The following is a 21,231-nucleotide window of genomic DNA, read 5'->3' as shown; positions in this document are numbered from 1 at the left end:
GGTTGAATCACCCATCCCACCCAGTGATCCCTGCATACCTAGATGCATTTGCATCAGTCTCAAAAAACTCTGACTCTCAACCACCTACTCCAAATAGACCTGATCATTGGTACATGTGCCTGATGACCACAAATTTCTAGTTAAACCCCCCCCCCTCCCCTTGGCAGACCCTGCTGCGATAGCTGTGGCCCCTGACAAACAGTCCATAGTGATCCCATCCTCATCACTTCTACCTTCAGACAAGGCTAGCAAGATTATGGACAGGTTAGGCAAGAAGATTTATACTTCTTCCACCCTGGCCTTTAGGGCAGTTAACTACCAAACCCATATGGTTAAATATGCTGTGGATTTAGTATCCCAAGCTACAACTCTATTTTCCTCCTTGCCTGATTCTCCTAGCAAGACAGAAATAGCATCAAAGCTGTCCCTGGCATCCCATGTGGCCAGGCACTGGATGGGGGAAAGGAAATTCACCCCGGGGATCACGTCAGTCGCCCTGCTAAACAGAGGTCCAGGGAAGTAAACAGTGTGGGAAGAAATAGCCAGGGAGTTGTTATGGCTAGACTTGTATAGGCCCTAGGTCCGATAGTCTAGTACCAACCTATGAACTCGATTAGATGTAGTTGTGATGCAGCAGAGGGCTCTGCTAGATCTGCTGCATCTACATCTGTGCTTTGCAGATATTCATGGCTTAAGCTCCAGCCACTGCCTGAAGACTTTAAATCCAAAATCCTACATACTCCGCTAGATCACAGCCTTCTGGTTGGTAAACAGTCTTCAGAGCTGTTTAAGAACCTTCAGGAGAAGAGCAAGGAACTCCAAGATATTAAACACGTACTGGTCTCTCCAATATTAAAATACTATAGAAATTACCTTGCTAAGACGTCCTATGTCAGAAAAGCCCCCTCCACTGCCACCCCTTCATTTTCCAGGCATAGGAAAGGGACAAGAAGGCAGTGCTCTTCTACAGCTGCCCCATCTCAGCCTACACACAGACAGTTCTTTCAGAACAGAAATAACACCAACAATGTGTAACTATCTCGCCCACCCCCACTCCCGTAATCCCACCTCTATCACTGTCTGCCGCTTTGGAAAGAAATCACCTCAGACCACTGGGTTCTTGCAGTAGTGGAAAAATAATACTTCCTATCTTGGCAGGAAAAACCCACACCACAAGGCATTCCCTTCCTACCCAAGAACCTAATCCTTCACATTATACAGGACCTATTGGCTCAGGGAAACATAGAACCTGTCCCACCAGGCCAAGAAGGAAAAGGTTTCTACTCCAGGCTATTCCTAGTACCAAAAAAGGACAGCCCATGGAGGCCAGTCCTGGATTTATCCTTTCTAAACCCTTTACTGAAAGTCCCTTCTTTCAGAATGCTGTCCCTCCAAACCTTCCTTCCACTATTGCGACCCCGAGCGTTCATGGCCACTTTGAACCTGAAGGAGGCTTACCTACACATCCCCATACATCTAAACCACAGGAAGTACTTATATTTTGCTGGACCCTGTTCTCATTTTCAATTTACTGCCTTTCCCTTTGGTTTATCCACTGCACCAAGGGTCTTCACCAAATGCCTAGCTCCCGCCATCGCCTACTGCAGGACTAAGGACATTCAAATCTACCCCTACCTGGATGATATTCTTATCCTTGCAGAAGAGGAAGACACCATCAAAAAGCATCTGCAGTTCTCCATGTCCCTGCTGCAGGGCTTGGGGTTCACACTCAACCTCGCCAAATCTTCTCTTTCCCCAGGACAGAACAAAATCTTCCTGAGATGCAGGATTCAGACCAACCTGATGAAGGCCTTCCTTCCTCAGGACAAATTGGCTTTCCTGACAAACCACTTCCAGGACCTCCTCCAGTTCAACCAACTGTCAGCCAGACAGTTTATGCGCACTATGGGCCTCATGGCAGCCACAATACCTGTGCTACCTCTGGCCAGGATGCACATGAGGAAGCTACAGTGGTATCTAAAGAATGTGTGGTCCCAACACAGCCACCCTCTAGGCTTCCAAATACCCTTCCTACATTGTCTAAAAACAGAATTAAAGTGGTGGATCCAACAGATACAGTTGAATCCAGGCTTACCTCTCCTACCGCCCACACCAGTTTAACATATGCACGCAGATGCCTCATTTCTGGGCTGGGGGGCTACCATGAAAGGCCTTAAGGTGCAAGCACTCTGGCAAGCACCCCTCCTGAAACAACACATCAATGCAAGGAAAATGACTGCAGTTAATTTAGCCCTGAAGGCTTTTCTCCCTCTCCTACAGCCAGGCCCCCTGCAAATCTTCACAGACAGCACCACTGTTATGTGGTACTTTAACAAATGGGGGGGGAGCAGGTCTTAACTTCTCCACAGACTGGCAATGCAGATTTGGGAATTGGCCACAGAGAACAACATATCTCTGCAGGCAGTTGCAAGTGGATGTTGCACAGAGAAGTTTTTCTAGACATTGCCCACTGGTGGGGCACACCATAAATAGATTTGTTTGCCTCCCCGCAGAACAAACTACTCATAAATATTTTGTACCAAGGACCACTCCTGACTAGCTTGGGGAGTGGACACCTTCACCACCTCATGGTAAGGACGACTTCTATATGCTTTTCCTCCCTTTCCTGTCATTCAGAAGGTCCTTCTCAAAATCAGGAGGGACATGCCATAAATCTTGCTGGTGACTCACTATTGGCCAAGGCACCATTGGTTCCTCCTTTTACAATCTCTCACCAAGGGCAAACACCACAAGTTACCCCACAAAGTGGACCTACTCACACAAGGGAACTGTCATCCATCTACACCTGGAGATGTTGTGCCTAACACTGTGGGTGATAAACTTTTAATACCCTTCAGACACCACTACACTATGCTTTCTAATACCCTTCAGACACCGTTACACTGAGGACATGCTTTCTCTTCTGCTGGAGGCCAGGAAACCTAACACAAGGAGATCCTACATTTCAGAATGGCAAAGATTCTCCAAATGGTGTCACCAAAGACATAGGGACCTCTTTCAAGTAGATTGTCAAAGGAAAAAACAACTTCAAAAAAGATCAATATTCAGCAGGTTCAGGTTAAGTCACTTTAATCTTGCAGCAAGGAGACAAAAATGTGCTAATACAGAGTTTGTCTAACTAGAATCAGGAAGTGAAGCCATTCTTATACATTTCTTACAAGGCATTGCCTACCATGCTGACGTAACAAATCATAAGTTTTTACAATATTATTTCATAGCAGCTGTTTGTTCATGATTTTCTGCTGACATTGAAAAAACTTCCTAAGAAAAACAACGTGGCCTTGATGACCACCGGTCAGATACAACTTCTCACTATGCAGTGTTACCATTCAAGGTACTATGGCTAATTCGAGTACAAAGCAAGTACAGATTATAGTTCATTTCTTCAAGCAGTCTTTGTTCAACTGTATCTATCTTTTCTGCAGCATACACATATTTAATTGCTTGTGCGTGTTCTCATAAAACGAACAGAGCTGATTGTTCAAGTTCAATAACATTATAGAAAACAGTATTGTTCTATTCATTATTTTCCTGACCTAGCAGATAATCACCTGCTTCTCAGTATATTTCCAAAAGGCATAAACATGAATTTTGCTGTGCTAGCAAATACTAGGTCAGAGAGCATCTTGCAGTTTCAGAAAGCATATTGCAGTTTGAAAAGCATCTTGTAGTTTCATACAAAAGTAAGCTGTACATAAAATAGAATGAAATGTGTTAACCCTTTTAGCTTCTAATAAGCACTAAACACATACATTAATACATATTTTTCTGACATTTCCCCCCGTTAATACTTTTTATTCTATTTTCAAAAGCATAAACAGTTTGCTTCTTCTCATAACCTCTTCTGTTCAAGATTTGCAGTTGAGAGTCATTCAGTTTAAACTTATGAAAGTGTTTCACTTTTCAACAATTCTTCAATTTCAGTACTTTGATACAAAGTCTCAGAAACTGACATGTCTATAAAATCTTTGATTAATCTTTTCATGCAGGGAATACCACAACAAACCCACACTCCTAATAGGAGTAATCCCACACAAATGGCAATCAGGATGTTCATTAGGATGGTACCCCAACCCCAAACAAATTCTGGAAAAAATCCGTCAGTGGGTTTGGGCCTGGTTTGGTCATGGCCGACACTTGCTGAATCGCCTCAAGATGGTCGTTTATCTCATGCTGGTTGTCAGGAATATACGAACAGCACTCCTCTTATATTAAAGCGGACGTACCACCTTTCGCCGCTAGGGTGAAGTCAAGAGCCATGCGGTTTTGAAGCACCACAGTTCTCATAGCGTTCAGTTCATCAGTTACTAATTCGAGAGCAGAAAAAGTTGCATTACTCATTACTTTGAGAAGTTTGGACAGTTTTCTCAGCTCCCAAATCGATTTTACTGCGCCATATGCAGGAGCTATGCCTGCCCATGATATAATAGTGTCACTCAAGTCCATGTGTGTCAGTTTATCTTTGTTTTTCACGGAATTATGGTTCCTCCAGCCTGCTTCGATTCATCCCACTGGATTCTCAGGTCTCTTGATTGGACTTTCCGATTTCTTGGTGACCTCTCTGACATTTTGAATTCTTCCCTGAGGCAAAACTGCAGTGTGTCGTATGGCCGGAACCAGGTAACCCAAAAAACAACTGCCGGACCAGTTCTCAGGTAACCATTTGTATGCTTTTTTCCCACACACAAAATAACAATTCTCTACTTTAGTATTGATATATACTTGCCCTGCATGAAACATTTTCTTATCAATGATAGATAGTTGCTTAAAAAGAACAGGATTATGTTGTACTTCATCAACCGTTTTGTGCATTGATTCAAAATATGAGTCATAGTTTGTATCACAAATATAACCTGCATTATTAGCTTTGGTATAACACTTGTAAGGAACAGTTAAATTACAATTGCTCCAACCCACCTGAACAGTATCATTTTTGTAAAACACACACAATTCCCTTTTGTGTAACAGGCAAGGTACAATGCCATTTTGTCTTGTGATTTTACAGTTGTAGTATCAAAAATCAAATTTTCCCAGGTCTCATTGACCCCTAGGGGGACAGCAGTCATTAATAATCCCCCCGTATGCTGTTGATATAGCTGTGCAAATCTAGCAATTCGAAACATTAAAAGTTTCAGCATACACATATTTAATTGCTTGGTAAGTGTTAAAGTTCGGATGCCAGTCTATGAGTAATGCATCACGTTTTTTTTAGTTCAGCTCGTGTGGCTGGAAAAAGGAAAGGTCACAGCAAAAAGATTATTGTTATCAGTATGGTTAACAGGATGATCATGCAATACTTCTGAGGTTGTTCTGCATTCCTGTTTTCTCTATATCTGGTCATTTTGTTATTGTGTAACAGTAACAAGTTTTTTGTCCAGTTCAAAGTTTTTAACCAGTTTACAGTGTGTCAGATGAATCCAGGACACTCGCTCTGCGATCTTGACTGCAGTGGGTGTTGACAGTAGCACTTGGTACGGCCCTTCCCACTTTGGTGACGTACAATTCTTTTTCTTTACAGTCTTCACCCAGACCCACGTGCCTGGGACTACTGCTGCTTCCAATGGTCTGGTTTGTTCTTTATCTGAAACAGAATTTAACTGCAAAAGTTGTTTATTACTTAAAAGTCGTCTCATATATTCTGCGAGTGAACTATCGGCCTCCTGATCTGCAGGCATGAGAGGTTTCCACTGAGGTATACAATATGCCCTCCCAAACCGTATTTCAAAAGGAGTTAACCCTTTTTTATTTGGAACAGTTCTCATGCTCAACAGTGCCAGAGGCAGGCAGTGCACCCAATTTTTTTGTGTTTCACTAATTAATTTCCTAAGTTTACTTTTCAAAACCCCATTATGCCTCTCTACTAGTCCTGCAGATTGTGGATGATATGCACAATGGTTTTTCAAAGAAATTTAAAAAAATCGACTCAACTGTTGTATAGTTTGATTTACAAAGTGTGTGCCATTGTCACTGTAGATCTTTTCTGGTATGCCAAATCTAGGAATAATTTCCTTAACAAGAATTTTCGCAACAGTAGCTGCATCTGGATTTTTAGTTGGAAAAGCTTCCACCCATTTGGAAAACATATGTATAATGACAAGGCAATACTTCTTATTTTCGCATTTGTTCAGTTCTATGAAATCCATACAAATAGTATGGAACAGGTACGGTGGTGTAGGGAAACTCCCTTGCTTAGGCTTCAATGCCCCTTGTGCATGATGCTTATTACAAACATGACATGCCGCACAAAAATCTTTAGTGTAGTTTATAAATCTGTATGTTGTAAACACTCGATTCACTAACTGTACCATCCCCCCTATTGAGACATGGCACTGCCCATGGCTCAACAAAGCTGCATATCTAAACAAGTTAGACAGTAATATCAGTTTTCCTTCTTTGGAGATGTACAGCCCTTTCTCAAGAATTGCTCCTCGTTTTATCCATTTCTATTTTTCTACTTTCGTAGTAAGTGCCTGCATTGTTTTCAGCATTTCTAAATCTAAAATCTCAGAAGGTTGTAATTCCTCACTCAAAAGAAATACTTCTGAAGCTGAAGCTGCCTGTTTTGCAGCTGTATCAGCTCTCGCATTACCTTTTGAAATTCTATCCTGTTGCTTGGTATGAGCTACGCATTTACAAATAGCTACTTTCTGCAGTAACTGAATAGATTCTAACAAATCTAAAATAAACTGCGCATGATTAATCGGTTTGTCAGTAGATGTTATCATTCCTCTATTCTTCCACTGTTGCGCAAAAACATGTACAGTAGAAAAAGCATACTGGCTATCAGTAAAAATATTTACACATTTACCCTCTGCTAAGGTACATGCCCGTGTCAAGGCAATTAATTCTGCTGCTTGTGCAGATAAGTTGTGTGGTAAAGATTTTGCTTCTAAAATCTCAGTATCAGAAACTACTGCATATCCTACTAGGTTCTGTCCTGTGGGACCCCTTTTGCATGAGCCGTCCACGCAATATGTCACCTCGGCATCATCCAAGGGACCATCCATAAGATCTTTTCTAGGTAGTGTCTTTTGCTCAATCACCTGCAGGCAGCAGTGTGGTGTGCCGTCCACAGGGGTTGGGAGCAAGGTAGACGGATTTAAAGTTGTACACCGTTCAATTGTCATATGAGGTTGGCTCAACAGTATAGTCATACAGGAAAGATGTCTAGCAGGAGAAAGATATGCTACTTTTTCTTGCAGTAAAATAATTGCGACTGCATGAGGCACTCTCAGTGTGAGAGGGTGGAACAACACCACTGAGGCCGAAGCCTGTACTGCCATTGCAGCTGCGACTACTGCTTGTACACAGTGGGGCAGGGATCACGCCACTGGGTCCAGCTGTGATGAATAATAAGCTATGGGGCGTTGCTTATCCCCATGCTGCTGTGTTAACACTGATGTCATGTAACCTTGCTTACAATCTACAGTTTGGAAAAAACATTTATAAAGTTTGGTATTCCTAAAACTAATGAGGACGCTATCAATTGCTTTAATTTACAGAAAGCTGATTCTGCTTCTGGTGTCCATTGTAATAAATCTTGTGCTGCCATAGGTTTCTTGTATATTAAGTCGGTCAGTGGAGCAGATTCCAAGGCATAGTTTGGAATCCAACTCCGACAGAAATTAGTTGTACCCAGGAAGGACATAATTTCCTTCTTGGTAGTTGAGTTTGGGTGCTTGTAAAATTGCTATTTTCCTCTCTTCATCTAATATTCTGCCTTCTTTGGATATCACATATCCCAGGTATTTCACCTGCTTTTTCCAAAGTTGCAATTTGTTTTTGTTTACTTTATGTCCTTGAGTGGCTAGAAATTGTAGTAATGCTATGGTATCTTCTCTGCATTCTTGCTGGGTGGGGGCTGCCAGCAGGATGTCATCTACATAAAGTAAAATCTGGCTGCCTCTCGGTGGGATAAATCCCGCCAAGTTACTTGCCATTTCCTGTGCGAATATTGTTGGGCTTTCACAATACCCTTGTGGTAGTCGCGTATATGTGTACCTTTTCCCCTGAAATGTAAATGCAAACCAATGTTGGCTGTCAGGGTGTATCGGTATTGAAAAGAACGCATTGCTAATATCTACCACAGAAAAATACTTCTGTTGAGGCTTCAAATCATTTAATAGGGTGTGTGGATCTGGAACCGTAGGTGCTCTAGGTATTACTGCGTAATTTACAGCTTGTAAATCTTGGACCATACGCCATTCTCCGTTTGCTTTCCTGACAGGAAATAAGGGTGTGTTACATGGTGAATCGGGAGATTCTATCAGTACTCCTTCCTTAAGTAAAGCTGCTTTTATAGGTTTGATTCCTACTTCTGCAATTTTTCCTTAAGGGATACTGTCTCTTCTGTGGTCTAAATGCTGATTTTGGCATAATAGTAACTGGTCCTGCTGTACAAATAAGTCCTACGTCTGATTTTCCTGTTGACCAGAGAGTTTCTGGTATGCCCTCGTAAGGCATTTTCTTCCTCTTCTAGTAAGAGTGCTACTCAGCTGTCCTCGCTAGACTGCAAGTGTACAGCTGGGTGTGTCTGTGTTATCCAATTTAACTTCTGCCTTAGTACTCCCTGTTCTGACAGTTCTAACTCTGTCTGTTTTTCCCACTTTGTGACTTTTTCTCCTAGGTCTACTCATTTCACATTCTTGTCCTTAGTTAAACTAACATGTGGTAATCGATTAGATTTATAAAGTGCAAAGAATTCCTGGGGCAATGAACAGCTAACTACACTGTTCCCTTCTGTGTCCCAGTACAGATTGCGTAATACTAATCTGTTTGCACGGTTTCTAAACAGTTCTTTCTCATATTCCTTATCTGGTCCTGGTGTGCTACAATAATACAGTGTACAGTGCAACAAATGCTGTTTATCAGTGTCAAGGAAGGGGGACTTACTGATGGCTACGTTCATCAGCTCTTCGGTTACTGCCCCTGAACCAGTCGTGACCAAGTCCTGGCTGTACCAATAAAATGTTTCATCCTCCAGTTGCACTACAAAAGTATCCATTTGTCGCTGTGCTTCCATACCCTGCATAGTCGGAACTACTGCTATGCCAGATATCTGCATAAGGTCTCTGCCCAAAAGGTTTACTGGGCATTTCGCAGAAACAACAATTTTGCTTTTCTGGGTCATCCCTGAAACAGGGTCAGTTATTGCTATGTTATGGGAGAGTGGCTCACGATACAGCTGTCCATTAGCTGCTTTCACTAATATGTAATCAAATGATTCTGAATTTTCTGGTAGTTTGGAAGGATGTATCAGGGTTCATGATGCCCCTGAGTCACACACAAATTTAACTTCCCTCCCCTCCACCAGAAGTGTAACTTCCGGTTTCGTGTCTGCTAAGTAGAACTCTAGGCTCAATAATGCTAAGTCTAAAATTTCACTTTCTTCACTATCTGTGATTTCCTGCACTTCCTCTATTTCTTCTATCACATCCTCTACTCCCTCTATCACATTTGCATTTGTCTTTTCTTGGTTATTCCTTTCTAGTGATTCTTGGCTATCATATAGTCAGTCCTCACCCTCCTTATCTTCCATGGCTACCTTCTTGTTTTGCTTGCAATCCCTTGCTAAATGTCCCTTTTTTCCGCACTTAAAACATTCACCCCTTTTCTTTCTTTCTTCAAACTCCTCTGATCGCTTATCAGATTGTTTGTTTCCCTGGGCATTTTTCTTGCCCTTTCTTGCCCTTTTTCCCAGACTGTACTACAAAAACTTCTGCTCCATCTTCTACAGCAAATACTTGTGTTTTCTTTTTCTTTTTGTTATTAAAATGCATTTTGGCATGTCTTGCATATTCAAGTAATGACTGTAATCTACTTGTACGGTGATCTACCATGTGCTTTGTAATAAAGCTGCTGATGGGCGCAATACTGCCTTTCAAAAATGCATTCTTTAGCTGCTGCTCATATGGGGAATCTTGTGTTTGGTCTTCAGGTACCTGCATTCCACAATGGTTATTAAAACATTCTAATAATCTAGCATAATATCTTTCAACAGTTTCACCTTCTTGGATGCATTGATTAGTGCAAGTCCAGTCTGCCCTAGGCTTCCATTTCTCAGAGATTCGGTCTGTCAGACCTTTCACTCTGTTATCCAGCTCCGCGTTGCTATGTGGGAGTGGCTTGTGTTCTGCGTCACGGGAATTCCAGTTTCCAATGATCATGTGCCAATCTGGACCTACAATTTGTCTGACTACCTTTTCTACTTCTTCTCCATTTAAATGATAACTCAACCTCATGCCCTGTAAGTCTTCTAAGAATTTTCTAAAATTCACTTTTGGATGGGGAATTCCCTCTCTGGCTTTCCGGATATCTTCCGGTGTCCACAGTCTATATACCAGGAGACTTGGGTCCTGCCCTTCCTGTCCTGCCTGAGGATTTGGTACTTCTATGAGTGGACATATCTCTTCTTCACTCATAGTTCGTAAATTTTTATTTATTTGATATAACTCAATATCCCCTCTTAAGTTACGTGTTCGAGACCTAGTCTCGACGGGATCTCTGACAAACGGTTTTGGTTTCGCAGGGACAGCCAGGTATAGTGGATGTGGACCAGCTTGTCCACTCGCTTCATATTCTGGTAAGGGAAGCAGAGGAGCTGATGCTATTACCAAGTTATTATCCTCTTTATCTAGAAACATTGCTTTTGAATTATTGCTCTTTTGTTCCCTACCGTTTGCTTCCTCAATCCACCTGTGTGCCTGAGGGATGCCTAATTGACGTTGCTTTTCACCTGACCTTTTGCGTCAGTTTTAAGCTGTTTGACAAGTTTAATAAGCAAGGATTTTTCTAATTTGCCATCAAATTCATATTTATTAACCCATTCTGTATAGTACCTAACATTGTCGGCACGTTGTAATTGCATATATTTTGCATCTTCAGTTAATGGCGGACCTTGGGATCTTTTTGTGCACTTATTTCCCATTTTATTTTAACCTTTGAGCTGTTACGTAACCCTTCTTATTTTTACTTGGAAAAATGATTTTCTCCTCTTCACAGTTTATCTAGAATAACTGTCTACCTATTCTGTTTCCCTGATCTATGACAAGACTGCAATCTTTCTGTCCCTGACTTGTACAAGACAAATCTCCTGACAGACAATGCACATCAAGTCCCTGATCTAAAACAGAAAAAGGTAAATCTCACCTTACCTGAGCCTCAGTGATTGATCATCTGGTTCGAGGAAAAAATGTTAACTCGTCCTCCAGTCACAGATCAGAACACTGGCTGGCTTCTTTTGAACTACAATTTAGTCGGAGGTCTTTCAGCACAGAAGAACCGATGTGGTTTCTTCCCCTTACGGTTTCATGCCACCTGGCCCATCTGACCTGAGGTGAAGTGAGAGTTTCTGGTCCGAAGGACCAATCTTTCAAAGGAAAAAACAACTTCAAAAAGATCAGTACACGGCAGGTACAGGTTAAGGCACTTTAATCTTGCAGCAAGGAGACAAAAACGTGCTAATACAGAGTTTGTCCAACTAGAATCAGGAAGTGAAGCCATTCTTATACATTTCTTACAAGGCATTGCCTACCAAGCTGACGTAACAAATTATAAGTTCTTACAATATTATTTCATAGCAGCTGTTTGTTCATGATTTTCTGCTGACATTGAAAAAACTTCCTAAGAAAAACAACGTGGCCTTGATAACCACCGGTCAGATTCAACTTATCACTATGCTGTGTTACCATTTAAGGTACTATGGCTAATTCGAGCACAAAGCAAGTACAGATTATAGTTCATTTCTTCAAGCAGTCTTTGTTCAACTTTATCTATCTTTTCTGCAGCTGTGCGTGTTCTCATAACACGAACAGAGCTGATTGTTCAAGTTCAATAACATTATAGAAAACAGTATTGTTCTATTTATTATTTTCCTGACCTAGCAGATAATCACTTGCTTCTCAGTATATTTCCAAAAGGCATAAACATGAATTTTGCTGTGCTAGCAAATACTAGGTCAGAGAGCATCTTGCAGTTTCAGAAAGCATATTGCAGTTTGAAAAGCGTCTTGTAGTTTCATACAAAACTAAGCTGTACATAAAATAGAATGAAATGTGTTAACCCTTTTAGCTTCTAATAAGCACTAAACACATACAGTAATACATATTTTTCTGACATAGATGTTCCTGTAGTCTTAGCTTATGTGTGTGAGCTCATCAAGGCAGACCTTTCATACTCTTCAGTGAAAGTGCACCTATCTCCTATCTCTGCCTGCTTACCCTTGGACCCGCGTCTACTCTCCAGGTTAGATGTTAAGTTGTTCTTGAAAGGAGTATTATACATTAGACCAGTGAGGAAGCCTATTCCACTGCCTTGGGACCTAAATTATGTCCTGGAAAATCTTACACTGGCCTCCTTTGAGCCAGCCAGTTCTGCATCCCTGCAGATGTGCACATGGAAAACAGTTTTGCTTGTGGCCCTCACCTCAGCAAGAAGGGTATCAGAGTTACACGTGCTCATGGCATGCACTCCCTACACTATCTTCCAGAAAGACAGGGTGACTCTGTGCACCATCCCCTCCTTCATGCCCAAAGTGGTCAGCGAGCTGTCATTAAATTAGTCCATTCACTTACCCACCTTCTTCCCCTCTCCTAAAAATGACAGTGAGAGAATACTAAATTCCTTGGAAGTTCACGGGCAGTTAAGGTTTTACCTCGACAAAACCAAGACCATTAGAAAATCAAATCAACTTTTTGTATCCTTTCATCCCAGACCCCTGGGCAAGTCAGTCTCCAAACAAACTATCTCCTATTGGATCAAGAAACCTATCTGCTTCTGCTACTCCTACCATGGAAAAGACTTGCATCAGGGGGTAAGGGAACACTCTACTAGAGCAGTAGCTTCCTCCAGGGCCTTCTTCAAGGGCCTAGACACAGCTTCCATCCTTGAGGCAGCCACCTGGTCCACTATACATACCTTTACCAAACATTACAAATTGGACCACATCTCCAGAGCCAGAGCAGGTTTCGCAAGGGCAATCCTGCAGGGATTTCTGGAATCCTCTACCTCCACCCTTCCCCCTTCTTAAGCTGTGATACCCTCCCACAGTAAGAATACTGTAACATAAGAGTAGAAGGACATAGAATAGTTGTGTAAAATCTTACCATAACCGTAGATGTCCTTCTCTTCCATGTTGCAGTATTCCTTACCTCCCTTCTGACCCCCTGTATTACTCTCAACCTGTCTGTGGGGCATCATAGAGCCTCTACATACACTGTGGTCATACTGGGCACTCAATGGCATTCCACCAGTCTGGAGGACATCATTTGGCATTTCCTAGGCTACTGTCCAACTGGGCAGTCAGTTCTGAGGTCTGTGCATGCAGACGTCACATTTAAGGTCCCTGGTTTATGGCCCTACGTGTGACATCCCACGCACCAGCAGCAACCAGGCTTAAGCTTTTATATAGGAGCTGATGTTCAGGTAACCTGAGGCAGTGGATCCCACAGTAAGAATGCTGCAACATGGAAGAGAAGGACATCTGTGGTTATGGTAAGATTTTACACAACTATTTTTTTTCTACAGTTCCAGAAACAGATATTATTCACAGCATATATATTTCTTTAGATCTATAGATGCATTGCTTCATGTTTTGTCAGGAGGATTATAGTTAGATTCACAATTCATGTTTGCAATTGTGTAGAACTGGCACATGACAAAAAACACATTAACCCAGCTTCACGGGCATGACGGGGGGACTGAAATGGTCCTGAATCACCCTTGGCCATGACTTCAGAGTGTCAGCAGATGAGAACAGGATTTTTTATAATTATGTAACTATCTGTAATTATTATAAGTATGTAACAACATATGCTATACTACAGCAGTATGGACATGTGATACCATCTTATTCAAGAGGTGAATTTTAGTGAATGCTGAAAAAAAACATGTTGATATGCAAGACATAACTGTTTCTGTAGAATAACCAAAGGCTGTATGTTCTGCCTTAGCAGACTAAAGAAATGTTCGTAGTATCTTTGCAGAAATGCATATAAAGGATTGTGTGGCAAGCTCAAACTCCAAAGCAGTGGTATCGCAGATAATCAGGTGTTTGAATCATAGGCAACTTTCAACATTATCTGGTGTATAGAAACTGTAAGATGTAGTTTGCAATGCTAACATGTTAGCTGACATGTTAAAACACTAAAGTGATGCTATGTGTCAAAACATTACTGCATAGTGCATAGCCTTATTGGAATGAGCTTATGTGAAGCTTCAGGGCCCCCAAAACACTTTTTAATTTCAAGCAGTGCCATTCTTGACCTTCCCAGTGCAGTCCAACATATATGATCCCAACTGCTGGCATCTGCAGAGTCTTGTACTGCTGTGAAGTTTTTGAAGCACAGCTAGCAACTACGGGCATGCCACAGTCCTTGGACTGTTAACAATTTCACTGACTGCTGACAGGAACTAGTAAGATATAACCATATTATTCCACCCTCTGATCTAATAAGCAGCTGCATATATTACTGTGGGGTATATTTTGTGACAATCAAGATATTATCAAACAATAAAGTGACCAAAATTGTCAACATAAAGCTTGATTTTAAATTCCAGTCTAAAACTTCCCAGTGCTTTGGGAAAGCAGCATTATATACTCATTTGATGGCTGTATAACAGTATGTTATGTGTAAAGCATATATGGTTCATATATGAGTTTCTGCACTGTGTTGTACATGATTTGGTTTGGTGTGTTTAAGAACACTTGTGTCACTACCTGCACATGGCATGTTCTTGTAACAGTAGAAAAAGTAATTCTGTTGTTGTATCTTTCGACTTTTCCCGGTTAGGGGTTGCCACAGCGGAACTCCAGTACGCTAATGATTGGCAGTAGATTTTTACATGCAGATTTGCCAGCCCTGACGCACAACCTTCAACGAAGGTCCGCCCATTCACACATTTCTCCACACAGAAAACGCTTTAGCTGAGAATCAAACAGGACAACGTCTTACTGTGAGGCGACAACACTACTGCAGCACCACCACCGCATTTCAGAAAACGTCATTCTGTTATTGTAGTTAATGTTACATTGCAGTCAGCACGGGTTACAGTTTAGGCATTTTTTTCTGCACAGGTGACCTGAGGTGCCTATTGCCTTGCTTCCCAGTACAGTACAGTAATTGGTTGATGCATGTATACTGCGGTAAAGTATAAAGCATTGGCTAGGTGTTGCAGGAATGCACATAAGCCATGTATTGCATGATCATAATCTATGGCAGATTATGGCAGGGTCTGTGTGTATGTGGTCTGACTCTGTGATGATTCATTTTAAGAATCATTAATGTTAGGACTGCCCACCCTCCATGTATACATAGTGCATTTATGTGGCCAGTAAGTAACACACAAGCAGTATATTGGTCTAAATCCCACTGTTTGTTTTGTAGACTAAATTCTCTGAAATGTCTGTGTACTACATAACATGCTGATCTCTGCAGCTAGACTGTGCATTTCTCAGTCTCTGGTTCAGATGAGCCATTTAGATGCTGACTTCACAGGGAGACCATCTGTTTTTACATTTCTGGTACACAAAGCTCAATGACCCAATGGTTTTGATACGGAAGCATTAAACTAGCTTTTAAGTTTGCTTCAAATGATAACTTGCATGGGTATTAGAGTTGAGCATTTATCCCGTCCTGCCATGCTGGAAGCCTTAATGATGATGCTTTTGAAGGCTGAGGAAAATCAGTGTTTGCTTGCTAACCTTTAACCTACAACCTTGATCTATGAAACAAGATATTAGTGAAGTGGTAGATATGCTTTCACTTGGATTGATATTCATTAATCAGATTGGTTTTATTAGAGTGCCATTTGCCAGATCTTGCCAAAACCTTGCTGTATCTCTTCTTTCCATCTGGGACTCATCCAGACTATGAGCAGTAGTTTTTCTTGATGTAGAGAAGGCCTTTGATGAGTAGGCCAGTGTTGCCTATAGAGTATAGGACTTGTACTGTAATTTTGTAGTGCAATCTTTTTCTTCAGTGGGACTTTCTCCTTCCCATTCCAAATACATTATAACACTAAGTTGTACTGTGTCCTTGTAGAAGCTCATAAGTAGATGCTAGAAAATGAGTCCAGTAGATCATCTGAAGCCTAGGAGATACAGATGTTCTTTGTGTTTCACTGTTGCAGTCATCACACTTGGGTTATTTGCCTGCAGGTAGTTCTCAGTCGGCCCGAGTACCAAAGACTTAGTATTTCTGCATCAGTTGCTGTCACTCCAGGACTGACATCAGGAGTATAAAAACAGGAAGCTGACGCCATTACATCAGTCTTTCTTGCTGAGGAGCCCGAAGCAGAAGCAGTTTGCACGAGTGCCGGTCAGCCGCTGCCTGAGTTTTCGTTTCTGAATTGAATCATCCTGAAGTCTTCTAAAGCTAAGTACCCTGTTGGGGATCCTTTTTTCTTGCTATAACCGATGTCAGAAAAACTTTATAATTGTCTCGCCTGTGGAAAGCAAATACCACACCGACATTTCCATTCTTACTGCGTCACCTGTTTAGGCCCAGACCATGATGTACCTTGTTGCCGGTTTTGTGCTTTGTTCAACGCCCAAACTATTCGTCATCGGGCCATTATTGTCGCTAAATACTTTTGATCTCTATCTCTGTATTCCGAAATGGCTTCGGTAAGCAATCCGACTACCGATCTTCAGAAAAAACGTAAGGATAAAGACTTTCAGACCGCACAGATTCAAAACTGCCGATGACGCTTCCATTATGCTAGTCGCCAGTTCCTCAGTACTCAGTGAGGTGCTTTCACAGCCCCTGATTCCCGCTTTGATGGATTCGCAGGCTGCTACCAAGACCCGTTCGGAGTCCGGTATGCCGCAAGACTCTTTTTTGACTATGGAACCTGCGAATGTCTCTACCTTGGATGGGTTTGGATCCTCTGAGCAGGCACCAGCTTCCGAGGAAGTTCTTCACACTATCGATATTCAACACAAACCGATGACTTCTTTCGCGTCTTCAGTTCTGTCTAAAACTACCGAGTTTCTAAGTCCAAGAGTACGAGCTACGCCTAAAAAACAGACGACCCAAACACAAGCACCTGCTTCCTTGCCACAACATCAAATGCTTAAAATGGCAGAAGACCTGATTATGCTGATTAGGGGAAGCCAGCCTTCCCCTGCTAAGAGAAAAAGAGACCTGTCCCCAGCAGCTTTAACAGACCAAGAGTCCGACGACTCTGATGTTTCTGAATATGAAGACATGCCTTTGTCTGCTTATGAGGCTTCAGATGCAGAGAAATCCATTCCCTCTGCTTCACCTCCAGAGGATTTTTTTCTGTTGGTGAAACCCTACATACTTTAAGAGAGCATTTCCACTGGGAATGCCAAGACTATCCTAAGTCCAAAAAGAGGCTCAGGGAATTTTTATATTTGCCACAACATAGACTCTTAGCAATACCTGCAGTTCTGGATGTTGTGGGCGATGTCTTTATGGAATCCAGTCTAACTCCTGATACTTTACCCCCTGCTCCTAGAAAACCAGACTGGTACTACAGAGTTCCTGACTCTCTCAAATTTATTTTCAAAAATCCTACAGCTGACCCAGAGGTCATCTCCCAGGGGCCTAAAGTTGTAAAAGCAACTACAGCTAAGAATTGCATCCCTTTGGACAGGGATTCCAGAGCTTTAGACAGATGGGGTAAAAAAGTATACACCTCTGCAACCCTCACCTTTAGAGCATTGAATTGCCAGTTTCACATGCTGAAGTACCAGCAACATATTATGGAACTTATTAAGCAAAAATTAGCTCCCTTTACAGACTGTGCAGAAAATAAAGAATTACAAGAGCTTATGCATTCTGCAAACCAAGACAGCAAGCATACTTTGCAATGTGGCTTTGACACCCTAGAGGCATCTTATAGGGCAGCATTCACTTGTTCTGTACTGAGAAGGCATGCTTGGCTAAAGGAGCAGACCTTGCCAGACCATGTCAAATCAAAATTACTAGACACTCCTTTGAACAAGGACAATCTGTGTGGCACCAAAGCAGAAGAGGTTCTAAAAAAGATGGAAGAAAAAGCTAAATCTATGCAGACAGTCAAAGATGTCTTGCAAGTGCAGCCTCCTAGATTCAGTAGGCATTGCCCCTCGAAGCATTGGTCCTTTCCAGCCCCCTCAAGGCCATCTCAAACTAGACCCAGGGGAAACAGACCCACCCCCACAGACTACAGTCTCAGGGTATGCAGAGATCTAAGCAATGGAGTCCCGCCACTTCAAAAACAGGGAGAGCTAAGCCACCCCCTTACGGAAAAAATTCACAATGACTTCTCAACTCCACTCCTCTCGTCTGCCCAACTGTTCATGCCCCTAGGAGGAAAACTTGCCTATCATTGCAAAAAACTGGACCTTTATCACCAAGGACCGATGGGTCCTCAACATTGTATCCCAGGGGTACAAATTTTATTTCCACTCACTGCCAACCCCAAAAGGGTTCCCAGACCTTCTTCAAAACCAGTGGCAAGCGGCACAAAACCAAGGCCAATCCCCCCCTCTCCATAAGGGCCATTCAGCCTGTTCCTGCAGAACAGATAGGTCAAGGGTTCTATTCCAGACTTTTCCTGGTACCCAGAAAAGAGAGCACTTGTTGCCCAATCCTAGATCTTTCCATTCTAAACACCTTCCTGATGGTACCAAAATTCAAAATGCTCACCCTTCAGCAGCTTCTTCCTCTGCTGTCCAAAGATGCCTGGTTAGCCACCCTGGACCTAAAAGAAGCCTATCTTCACATCCCTAGCAGGAACTCATGCAGGAAATACCTACGGTTCAGGGCAGGACTATGCATTATCAGTTCTCTGCACTTCCCTTTGGCTTATCCACTGCTCCCAGAGTATTCACAAAATGCCTGGCTCCAGCCATTGCCTATTGCAGACAGAGAAAAGTTCTAATTTACCCATACTTGGACAACTGCCTGATTCAGGCAGACAGTCAGGAAAAGGTGTTGCAGCACCTCACCTGACATTTGTAAAGAACCTTCTAACCTCCCTGGGGTACACTATCAATGAAAAGAAATCAAAACTAGTTCCCAGTCAAAAGATTGTATTCCTGGGAGCAAGCTTGGACACAGCATCCCAGATGGCATTCCTTACTCCAGAAAAACAAGCATATCTGACAGACTACTTCACTCAAATGGCCACCAGAACCCAGCTATCCGCAAGGAAAATCCTGCAGGCCCTTGGGTTCATGGCCTCTTGCATCCTGCTAATTCCTTATGCCAGACTGCATATAAGGAAACTTCAGTGGTACTAAAACATCTTTGGTGCCAACATTCTTAGGACCTGGAAACTTCATACCTATCATACCTTGTCTAAGGACAGAGTTTCTTTGGTGGGCAGCTGCATGCATCCACAACAAGGGACTTTCCTTTACTCAACCCCATGCTGCCCAGACCCTAACCACAGATGCATCAGATTATGCCTGGGGGGCACACTTGGACAAGTGCATTCAGGGCAACTGGAGCCCAAGTCAAATTCATCTGCACATCAACCAAAAAGAGATGCTAGCTGTTCAGCATGCTGTAACAGCATTCAGATCCGTACTCTCACCAGGACCCCTGCTAATAAAAACAGACAACACCACATTTAGTGGTACATCAACAAGCAGGGGAGAACCCACTCTTACCCACTCTGCAGGCTAGCCATGGCCCTTTGGAACACAACCTTGGACATGCATGTTCATCTGCAAGCTCAATTCCTGCCAGGCAAACAAAATTCACTGGCAGACGAGTTAAGCAGAAATCTCCTAGACCCACATGAGTGGCAATTAGAACCCAGCACCTTCAGCCTTTTAATCCAGAAATGGGGGACCCCAGAGGTGGACCTCTTTGCCTCCCCCTGCAATCACCAGCTCAGCAAATTCTGCACCAGGACACCTCACAGCAGGGCCTGGAAAGTGGATGCCCTATCCTTCCAGTGGGAAAACCTCTCAGTCTATGCATTATGTCTCTGCCTCTTCTCTCAAGAATATTACTCAAGATAAGTCAGGACAGACCAAGGACAATCCTGACTGCCCTGGACTGGCCATGCCAGCACTGGTACCCACTACTGCACAGTCTGTCACCAGTGCCACCCTGGCACCTACCCAAGATCTCAACCCTCCTCACTCAACAGAGGGGGACAGATCTTGCATCCGCAACTGCAAACCCTGAATCTTGCAGCCTAGCTTTTTCCTTGAATTCTTCCCCAGTGACCAGCCTAAGCAAGCAGGTGCTGGACGTCATTCTTGAAGCCAGAAGACCCACTACAAGGCAATCATATGCTGATAAGTGGAAAAGGTATTGCTGCTGGATTCAGTCTAAAGGAGAGGACACAGCACTGCCTTTCTTACCTCTAATCCTGGATTACCTAGCAGATCTACACCACAGAGGCCCATCCTTCTCCTCCATTAAGATCCATGCCTCTGCCATCTCAGCTCATTACAACACTGAACCACCTCTCTTCTCTCGCCCTCTCTTCAAACAGTTCCTGAGAGGGGCAAACAACTTAAGGCCACCAAGGAGAGCACCCACCCCTGCTTGGGACCTTAACTTTGTGCTGGAAAAGCTCATGCTCCCTCCCTTTGAGCCTGCAGCATCAGCAGAGTTAAAATTCCTCTTGGAAAACACCCTTGCTTCTGGCCATCACTTCAGCTAGAAGAGTGTCTGAGCTACAAGCACTTATGGCTGTGGGACCCTTCATTATTTTTCATGTTGACAGGGTCTCCCTCAGGACTAATCCTTCCTTTATGCCTAAAGTGGTGTCCAGTGTGGCTCTTAACCACTCTATCCACTTGACAACCTTCTTCCCTAATCCTCAAAATAAAGGGGAAAGGATCCTGCACTCCTTGGACATGCACAGACAGCTCAGATTCTACCTGGATAGGACTAAACCCTTCAGGAAATCTGACCAGTTACTACTCAGTTTTGCACCAGGGGCAGAGGGCAAGGCCATTTTAAAACAATTTCCAAATGAATAGGACACTATATCCATTTCTGCTACAAACACCACGGGAAACCAACCCCTCAGGGGGTCAGAACATATTCCACTAGGGCAACTTCTACCTCTACAGCATTCCTCAGGGGAGTCCCTACGAGGGACATTCTGGAAGCTGCTACCTGGAGTTTTGTACACACCTCCACCAAGCATTATCACCTGCCTATCTTTTCCAAATCCAGGGCGGGTTTTGCAACAGCAGTCCTGCAGGGATACTAACCAGCCCCAACTCTTCTT

General features: G+C 42.8%; 1 protein-coding gene across 7 annotated transcripts in view; it reads left to right on the top strand.

The window, feature by feature from the left end:
* Positions 1-21,231, top strand: part of ZNF710 (zinc finger protein 710) — a 914,149-nt gene that overhangs the window by 847,238 nt on the left and 45,680 nt on the right. The window lies entirely within an intron of this gene.

The sequence above is a fragment of the Protopterus annectens genome, chromosome 7.part0 (genome assembly GCF_019279795.1).
Source record: "Protopterus annectens isolate FY-2018-M chromosome 7.part0, PAN1.0, whole genome shotgun sequence".
Classification (NCBI taxonomy): domain Eukaryota; kingdom Metazoa; phylum Chordata; order Ceratodontiformes; family Protopteridae; genus Protopterus; species Protopterus annectens.
Note: the sequence above shows the minus strand (reverse complement) of the source record. Positions and strands in the feature narration are given on the sequence as shown.